The sequence below is a fragment of the Macrotis lagotis genome, chromosome 8 (genome assembly GCF_037893015.1).
Source record: "Macrotis lagotis isolate mMagLag1 chromosome 8, bilby.v1.9.chrom.fasta, whole genome shotgun sequence".
Taxonomy (NCBI): Eukaryota; Metazoa; Chordata; class Mammalia; order Peramelemorphia; family Peramelidae; genus Macrotis; species Macrotis lagotis.
This window is the reverse complement of record NC_133665.1, coordinates 32148881-32158436: the sequence shown is the minus strand read 5'-3', so window position 1 is coordinate 32158436 and position 9556 is coordinate 32148881. Positions and strand designations below refer to the sequence as shown.

Here is a 9556-nt window from a genome sequence, read left to right as displayed (position 1 = left end):
TGAACCCAGGAAAAAGGCCCTACATTAACATCTAGCTATCCTTAAGGTAGATATAGATTGAACCTAGAGAGTAGAATGCCATTTTTTCCAATTCCATATGAATTTTACTCCACTTGAAATGAAACATTTGAAGAGAGGGTGGCTTAAACCATCTATTTTATTAAACTATGCTCCCAATGATGGAGGTAAAAATGATATAGAGTTGACATTCTGAAAAACCACTTTTAGGGAATTATTACATTCCATGAAGATGAATTTCTGGGTGTTTAATGTATTTGCCTATCTCATCTTAGAGAGGCAACTTTTCTTGCTCTTATTCTTTTAAATAATACATCCAATTCTACCTTAAAATCCCGGGTTGCAAGAACACTTTGATTCCATGGGTGGTTGTGTCAATGATGTAACTGAGTTGGAAGCATGAGGCCACTATTTCCATGTTATTCTGCATTCTGAGATGCTACTAGTGAGCCTCACTTTGTAGTTAAGCCAAATTTGAGCTGAGAGAAACACTTCAGGGAGTGATTTGAGATGCAGAATGTGCTGGGAAAACATGCTTCTTTACTGGTGGGAAGGGGAAATAGAGCTGAGAGTGCTATTTCTGCACTGCCTAACAAAGAAAGAAGATGTGAAATAAGTGGTAGCATTGACAGCACCTATTATAATCCCAGAACAGCAGGAACAACAGACTGGGAAAAGAAAATATATATACCTGTTTCATACACTGAAAGTTTACTGATACCAAGTGGACCCATACAGCAAATGTATCCTGATATTCCTCAGAGGGGCTTATCTTCCACTGACCCTATCAGTGGTTTTCATGGACTTTGTGTATTTAATTCATTTTGAAATCACCTTCACAGGTTAACCTTGCTGACATGTTAAGCCATGGACCCTGCATTTAGTTCTATTGTCTCCAGAAGGCAAAACCTACTGTGTGACTCATATATGTGGCAGGAACAGTAATACACAGATTTCTTTTTGTGACAACCGCCAAGTAAAAATACTGAAGCCTTTGCCTTGGTTTGTTCTTAAATGATGTCAAATCTGATGGGCAATGTGAACCACCAATCATTCCCTGCTTAAGCATTCTTGACACACTAGAAGGGAGTTCTCCAGGGTACTAGAAACATAAATTAGTGTTGTGTAGGTGCTGGAGATTATAATATATAATCACTATGGATCTTGAGCCCAGTTTTGTTTCTATTTATCCCAGCAGATGCCCACCACAAAGCATCATAAACAATGCTTTTGGCATTTATTACTTAGGGAAAAAACAAATCCTGAACTATTAATGCACTGCTATTAATTTTTGAATTTTATGTTACTTAAAACTTTGTTCTTTTGTTTACTTTGCTGGCAAGAGCAGCATGAAATATAGAGGTGTTAAACTTAATTCTTTTATCATGAAATGCAGTTAAGATTTTAAATGTCGAATTTTCTGTTTCTTTCATAAAGACTAGATCATCCTAAAATATTCTAAAAGGAAGGTGAAGGAATGAACTTTCAAAAACCTACAGTGATTCTCTCTCTAAAATTTAGATTGAAAAAGAAATATCTCACTTTATTGCATAGGAGTATCTCACTTTATTGCATAGTCTATCCATATAATTTCTAGGCTTATTTTTTTAAAGGAAAGCTATTCAAGGTCCAGATTTCATACCCAGGACTATACTGCTATAGAAATTTTATCACAGCACTATTTGAGTCGCCTAACAGGGATTGTGTTACAGCCTGTTTTGTATTTAATCATGTAAAAAACACTATTAGCTCAAGGGACAAGCAAAAACAGGTGGTGGATTGGAACTGACCTGGGTAATACTTTGTCAATCCCTGCTCTAGCATGACAGTTCTCAAAATTTGATATGCAGACCTCTTGTGGTCCCTGAGACTCTTTCAAAGTGACCACAAAACTCAAAACTATCTTCATAACAATACTAAAATGTTTCGTGCCTATTAAAATACTCCATCCACTATGCCCAAAGGGCAACAAAAATGTGACCCAGCAATACCACTACTAGGTCTATAACCTGAAGAAATGATGAAAAAGGGTAAAAACATTACTTGTACAATAATATTTATAGCAGCCCTGATTGTGGTGGCAAAGAATTGGAAACCAAGTAAATGTCCTTCAATTGGGGAATGGCTTAGCAAACTGTGGTATGTGTATGTCATGGAATACTATTGTTCTATTAGAAACCAGGAGGGATGGGATTTCAGGGAAGCCTGGAGGGATTTGCATGAACTGATGCTGAGTGAGATGAGCAGAACCAGAAAACACTGTACACCCTAACAGCAACATGGGAGCGATGTTCAACCTTGAAGGACTCGTTCATTCCATCAGTGCAACAATCGGGAACAATTTGGGGCTGTCTGCAAAGGAGAGTGCCATCAGTATCCAATTAAGGAGCTGTGGCGTTTGAACAAAGTTCAAGGGCTATTCCCTTTAATTTAGAAAAAAACAGGTATCTTTTTGTCTGATCTTGTTACCTCTTAGACTTCTCTTCTTTAAGGATATGATTTCTCTCTCATCACACCCAATTTGGATCAAGGTACAACATGAAAACAAAGTAAAGACTGACAGATTGCTTTCCAGGGTGGGGGGAAGTAAGATTGGGGGGAAAATTGTGAAACTCGAATAATATCTTTAATAAAAAAAAGATGTTTATATTCTAAAAAAATTTTTAAAAATACTCCATCCTTTTCCTGCTAAATATCTATGTGAGACTGTATTTTCATCATATATTTCAACCAAAGCAATATATCATAACAGACGGAATGCAAAAGTAAATATGAGAATCAAAATATCTTCTATAAAGCCATAAATAGAATAAATTTACATCAAATATATAAAATACTGTTACTTCTCTAAATGTTTTCTTTTTGAAAATAGTTATTTTTCATGAAAAATATTTTCTGTTAACATCCAATAGGTTTATTATTTTATTATATTTATTTAAACATTTTAAAAGGAATTAATAAAGATCTTTTAAATTTGTCAGTTTTATTTTCTAAGATAATACATATAAATATATATAATAAATATATATATATATATATATATATATTAAACCTACACAAAAAAGCTTTTTAACATCCTCAATAATATTTCAGAGAAAAGGAGTTCTGAGACCACAATATTTGTGAACTACTATTCACACCTCACATTACCATGGCATATTTAGATGGTACTTTAAAGTGTGTTATACAAGCTTGATAATTCTCTATTTAACTTTTGAGGAAACTGAGGTTCAGTGGGCAGTGTAGCAAAGTGGTAAGAGCCCTAATGTTGGAGAAAGAGGTATATTTTTAATGCTTAATTCTTGTTTAATTAATTAATTCCTCTTGATGTGAGTAACGCCTTCCCTATACCTCAAATCTGCTTGAATTTTGGTTATGCAGTGCAGCCAACACAATAATTCTTCATTTGTAAAATGAAGAGGATGGACTTAAGATGTCCTCTGAGGGTCCTTCCAGCTCTACATCTGTGCTCCTAAAAGAGAATGTGAATTAATAAAAATAAATCCAATCTATATAACATCTTAAAGTTTATAAAGTTCTTCAGATGCAAGAACTTATTTGACCTCCACAATAAGCCCTTGGTGTTGATATTATTATAATAATCATTCCAAAGATTGTACATACAAAACTGAGTTAAGAGTATGATGATGAAATTTCAGATTACCTCTTACTCTTGTAGAGGATACAAAATTTATAAAACAAAACAGGCAGCCTCAAGGAGTTTATATATATATATATATATATGTATATATATACATATATATATATATATATATATATATATATATATATATATATATAGAGAGAGAGAGAGAGAGAGAGAGAGAGAGAGAGAGAGAGATAATTATATTTTTCAGGTTAGCACCTAAAATAGCTAATTATTTTTCTTATGTTCTTTTTAGCCTAGAATCTCTAACTACTAAATGTGAACAATGTGAACTTCATTTTTAGGAACAGTGAGCACCTATATCTGGAAAAAATATTACAGATTAAGGAATTGAACCCCTTATGAAGTCCTGATTCTTTTCTCTCCATTAAATTGAGTATTTAATAGTGGAATCTGCTTCCAGCAAATATCTGCCACACACATCCCAGTTTCTTATTCATTGTGGATATTTGACAGTATTTGCTGACTTGAGTTAGTGTCTAGCACCCACATTTTGTAGAGGGGATTGAGTGGCTTGTCTATTGTCATACTAATTGCTAGTTTTTGGCAGAGACAATAAGTATACCAGCTTCTAGGTTCTTCCCACCATGTTTCATTAGTTCACATCTGACACAAGCTCAGATTTTCCCTTCCCAACTCTTAACTTCTCTGCTTTGCCACTAACAAGTGTGAGTTGTATAGGGTCAGATTCCTGCTTTTGATCTTAGTACCTCCTAAAGACATACCTAACTGAGAAAGGTTCCAAAGATAACAAGTGACTCCCAGTGACCAGTCTGGAGTGATCCCCATGGGGAAGGGCCTCTTTCATTCCTCCTAGTTCTCATGTATGAGGTTTGGGCAGTGGAATAAAATGGGGACCCCCTGAAGGAGAAAGGCAGACCTTCATATCCTCTATAAAGAAGACATAAGGAGATGGAAGAAATGTCTTTCTCCAAAGGTCAAAGCCTTTCATGTTTGAAGTAGTTTATGACAATCCAGTCTTTCAGGTCTGGTCTTTCACACAAAATCCTTGACTTTTAATGTCAGAGCCCTAGATCCTTTAGTGATTCAGGGTGAGTAGAGTACATTTAAGAGAGCAAAGTAGTGAGAAAAAATGAAGTAAATTGTATTTTAATAGATTCAGATAATCCTTTTTAGTGAAAATATTATTTAAATTATTTTTTTAAAAAAATGTACTAGATTAGAAGGAATTCCTGGACAAAGTTGGATGATGAGCTATTCATTTCAGATTCATACAGAAGGCTATTTCTATTTAGAGCTTCAGCTTCACATATAGAGAAAATGAGTGAATAAGAAGGCCTGGGATGAAATCCCATCTCTATATAATCTAAATCAAGACATTATCTGGACCAGCCCCAGGTCCACCTAGGTCTTGATAACTAATTTGGAGAACAGGAATTCTTTATTACACTTTCATAATCTAGTGAAAAATATAGACCTTTTTTTCAGAATAATGTTTTAAAATTTTCATAGGATTACAAAGTAAGCTAATTATATCCAAATACAGTTCTCAAAATATCTTTTTTTAAGGTTTTTGCAAGATAATGGGGTTAAGTGGCTTGCCCAAAGACACACAGCTAGGTAATCATTAAGTGTCTGAGGCCGGATTTGAACTCAGGTACTACTGACTCCAGGACTGGTGCTCTGTCCACTGCACCAGTTAGCTGCCCCCTCAAAATATCTTTTAAAAAGTTCTTAGACTGGGTTTAAAAACTGCTAATCAGAATTTTATATAGGAAAGTTCCTGTTTTTCACACTAATGAAAATACAGATCTTCTCTTCACAAAATATATAATGAATGAATCGTAACTTTGCATATTTGGATTTGAAAAATATCTGAATTCAAATTTCTAGAGAAATGTTAGAAAAATATGTACAAGACATCTGATAATCCTCTGGTCCTCTGATTCCAGAATCATAGTTCTTTATCTTTTTCTATATCATATTACTTTTATATGGACCCAGAGACCATGGTCTCTGAAAAGGTGTTCTTCGTTGATATCAGTGAGTGACAATCACTAATTATAAGATATGTATCCAGTGGTACTACACTGGGCATCCCCTAAAACTAAATAACTAAAGGTTTTTCTATCTCTTGTGGTATTTTGAGAACTGGAGCCCAGTTGGCAGTGACAGACACAAGGACCTTTCCTTCCATAAAATCAGCAGTTCTAGAACTTCCTTCCTACCACCCAATAGATTCATAGAATGTTAGAGCAGGAACTTATCAATTAGTCTATCCATTCTCTTTTTAACAAAGAAGAAATTGAAATACAGGGATGTAAAGTTACTCAATACCCAAGTTATAGGACTTCCCCTTAAAATAAGGATCTTCTTGAGGTGAATGATGCCTTCCCTCTACCTCAGCTCTGCCTGAGTTCTGGTTATGCAATGAAGCCACCACAATAATTTAATGCCCTCCTGCTAATTACAGGGGCTAATAGAGGGACTGTCATGATTCTTCAAATGTTTTTCATTTGCATGTTGATTTCCAACTTGCCACTGGAGAAAGATATGGTCTGCTCCAACTATTTCTGATCTAATGGTTTTTCAGACTGACCTACTTTCATTTTTCTTATTGTTGACATTTATTCTATTTTCTTTATTTAAGGGCAAACAATAACAGAACAGGTAATCAGCATGCATTTAGGTCATTGTAAGTGTCCCAGTTACATTTGCATTTTCTGTTAAACGTCTTCTGCTGCCTTAGAATGATTTAAGATATTTGGAAAGAGAGGGAAATAACCTTCAGTCCCATAAATCCAGAACAAAAACAAAGATGATACATAATCCACTCTCCTTGATTCATGACCACAAAAGTTACATCAGTTACAATCATAAAATCTGCCAGGCTCCCAGTTACAACCCCCCGACCAAGGACCATTCTACGGAGAAAGAAAAGTTCCCTTTATTCCTACATGGGACCTTTCTACTTCATAATTCCCTCTAGGTTAAAATGCAGACTTTGTTACAAAGTCACGATGTGATACTTTTCCCTCAATTTTCATAAGATGCTGCCCAATAGAGACATAAGTCCGGCACTCTGGTCATCATTTTGTCTCTCTGATTGGGCAGGCATTTATGTGTTTCTAAATGTGGACTAGTCCACATCAGATCCTGTCATTCTTCCCTCTCTGTAAGACCCACATTCTTCTTCTACTGGTGAATTCCTCCTTGCATCTTCATTTTGTGGAGGGGTCTGGGTTGAACCTCCTTCCAGAACCAATTCTGGCTCTAGCTTGTAGACTCTTTACTTTTCTCTGTTTTTCATCCCCTTTTTGTGATGCCTTTCCCAATTGGAATGTACCATATTTCCCCAAGTATAAGACACAAACGTTTTCAAGAAATTGGGGGTCTAAGAACTGAGAGTATCTTAAACCGTAGTTGTTGAATTTTTCACTTGAATTTCTTGTTTTGCACTTGTCTTTGCACTCATTGTTTTGTATTTGTTATCTGTACATTAAGTTACATTTTTGCCATGTTCTATCGAGAAATGGCTCAGAAAAGATTTTTGTATGTACTGAATTCAAGTTAGAAATGATCCAGTTTGGGTGGATAGGTGGAACAGTGGATAGAGCACTGGCCCTGGAATCAGGAGTACCTGAGACACTTAATAATTACCTAGCTGTGTGGCCTTGGGCAAGCCATTTAACCCCATTTGCCTTGTTAAAAAAAACCTTTAAAAAAACCATAAAATACCTTAGAAGTGATCCAGTTTGCAAAAGTGAATGGAAATCATGCAGTTGAACTTGTTTGGTCCTCCTTCAACTGAGAAAATAATCCAAGACTGGCTAGGGGAAGAAGAAACACTATTGAAAATGCCATGGCAGAAGAAGACAAAGAGAGGCAAGTCAGCAAAATGGCATGATTTAGAGGGAATTGAAGAGATGAATTGAAGAGCAGAGGATAATTGGAATTCCTATGTCACAAAGATGGTTCAGCATGAGGCAAGAAGAGCTGCTGATGTAAAAGAAGTTCTTGATTTCAGAGAAGTTGGACACAATTGGTACTTCAAGTTCATGAAAGGGATTGGAATAAGCATGTATACATGCACCAGACTTGCCCAGGGAGTGTTTGTGGTCAACCACAGACCAAAGTACAGGCAAGAGAGCAGTCAGAGTCTCTCCTAAAACAGTGATTTGACATGAAACACAAATTGAGGACAAATTAATGAATGGGAGTTTAGACAGTGATGAGGAGCTATATGAATTTTATGGCGAATAAAACTTGAGTCCATTAACTACATGTAATGCATTTTTTCCAAATTTTGGGCTCCCCAATTAAGGTGCATATTATACATGGGGAATTATGGTAAGCTCCTGGCAGGCTTGGTATGGTTTTCTTTCCTTTTTTTTTAAAGAGTCATAATTTATTCAAAGTACATCCTCTCTCTCAGTACCATACAAGGCTCCATGCCCTTCCAGTCCCCTTCATCATTGCCAACTCACTGGTCACTCCTGACATTTGTAAATCTTCTTTGCCATTTCCAAGAAGATGGAGAGGGGAGGATATATCTCAATGAGCCCCATCAGGCTATCATAATTTTCTCCCTCAAACTTGGTGGAAAAATTAGACAATACAAATATATCATAGAGTTCCTTCACTTTGACAATCTTCTCTGGATCTTCCTCCATAACTCTCCTCCAATATATTTCTTTGTTCAGATGATGCTAGCCGAAGGCACTTTACCACATCAACTACATTTGTTGTTCCAAATGTCAGTGCCAATTTCTCCATTTACACTGGGGTCACCAAAAAGATCAAGGTAATCATCCTGAATTTGAAAAAATTCCCCTCTTTTCAGAAAGATATTCTTGGCTTTGATTTGTTCTTTTCCCCATCTATGCCTGCCATGAAAAGAGCAGAAGCAATGGATAAGTAGGAGTATTTGTATTTGTTCTGTATTTAACAATAGCACTATATCTCTGCTCATTGAATCTGTCAAGATCAACCTTGTCCCTGAGAGGCTATGACAAGATGATGGGTTTGATCAATCTCAGTATGGTAAGTGATCTATTGGAAGAATTCAATGAGATTCAGGTAATAGGACTGCCCATGGCAGTAATGCTTCAGCAGGTGGTAGATAAAAACTTTCAACAACATGCCATCATTGATGGCATTCAAACCAATACTAGGCTTCTTATACCAGCATGGCTACCTTTTTGGGGAAAACAGCATTCATGATGTCATCCATTACTAGGACAAAAAGCCTGGAGCAGCTCCACACATGAGTTCACTGTTAGTGTTCTCTCCAGACTCTCTAGCATCCTGCCTTCAGGGTTCCACCAGTTCTGGGAATACCATGAGCAAAGACAAGTCTTGGCTGCATTGTCTCCCAAGAACATTATACTCTAGAACCACCTCAATCCTAGCTTTGATATCTCCCACCTCAGGATGCCCCATCATATATTCTAATCTGAGAGAAATGCTGGACAAAGTCTTGCTTCACTTGGGCAAAAATTGATTTCTGATCTCTATTTATTCTGGTAAAGGAATGTAGCCATAGTCTTCTCAGAGGCATGGGATAGGGTCTAGCTTTCTTTTTACTTATATATGTATCACCATTGGTGATACATATATACCATCAACATAATTGACCATATCAATAACAAGATCAACAGAAATCATTTGATTATCTCAATAGATGCTGAAAAACTTTTGACCAAATACAGCACTCATTTCTATTAAAAGACTAGAGACAATAGGGAATAAAATAAGTATTCCTTAAAATAATGAGTAGTATCTTTTTAAAAACCACCATCAAGCATTATATGTAAAGGGATAAGCTAGAAGCCTTCCCAGTAAAATCAAGTGTGAAGCAAGGATGCCCATTGTCACTACTATTACTCAATATAATACTAGAAATATTAG

General features: G+C 36.0%; 1 pseudogene; it reads right to left on the bottom strand.

Annotated features, from left to right (window-relative positions):
* Nucleotides 1–8136: 8136 nt before the first annotated feature.
* LOC141496421 (farnesyl pyrophosphate synthase pseudogene) lies at nucleotides 8137–9206 on the bottom strand (annotated as a pseudogene).
* Between the last annotated feature and the right edge of the window lie 350 nt (nucleotides 9207–9556).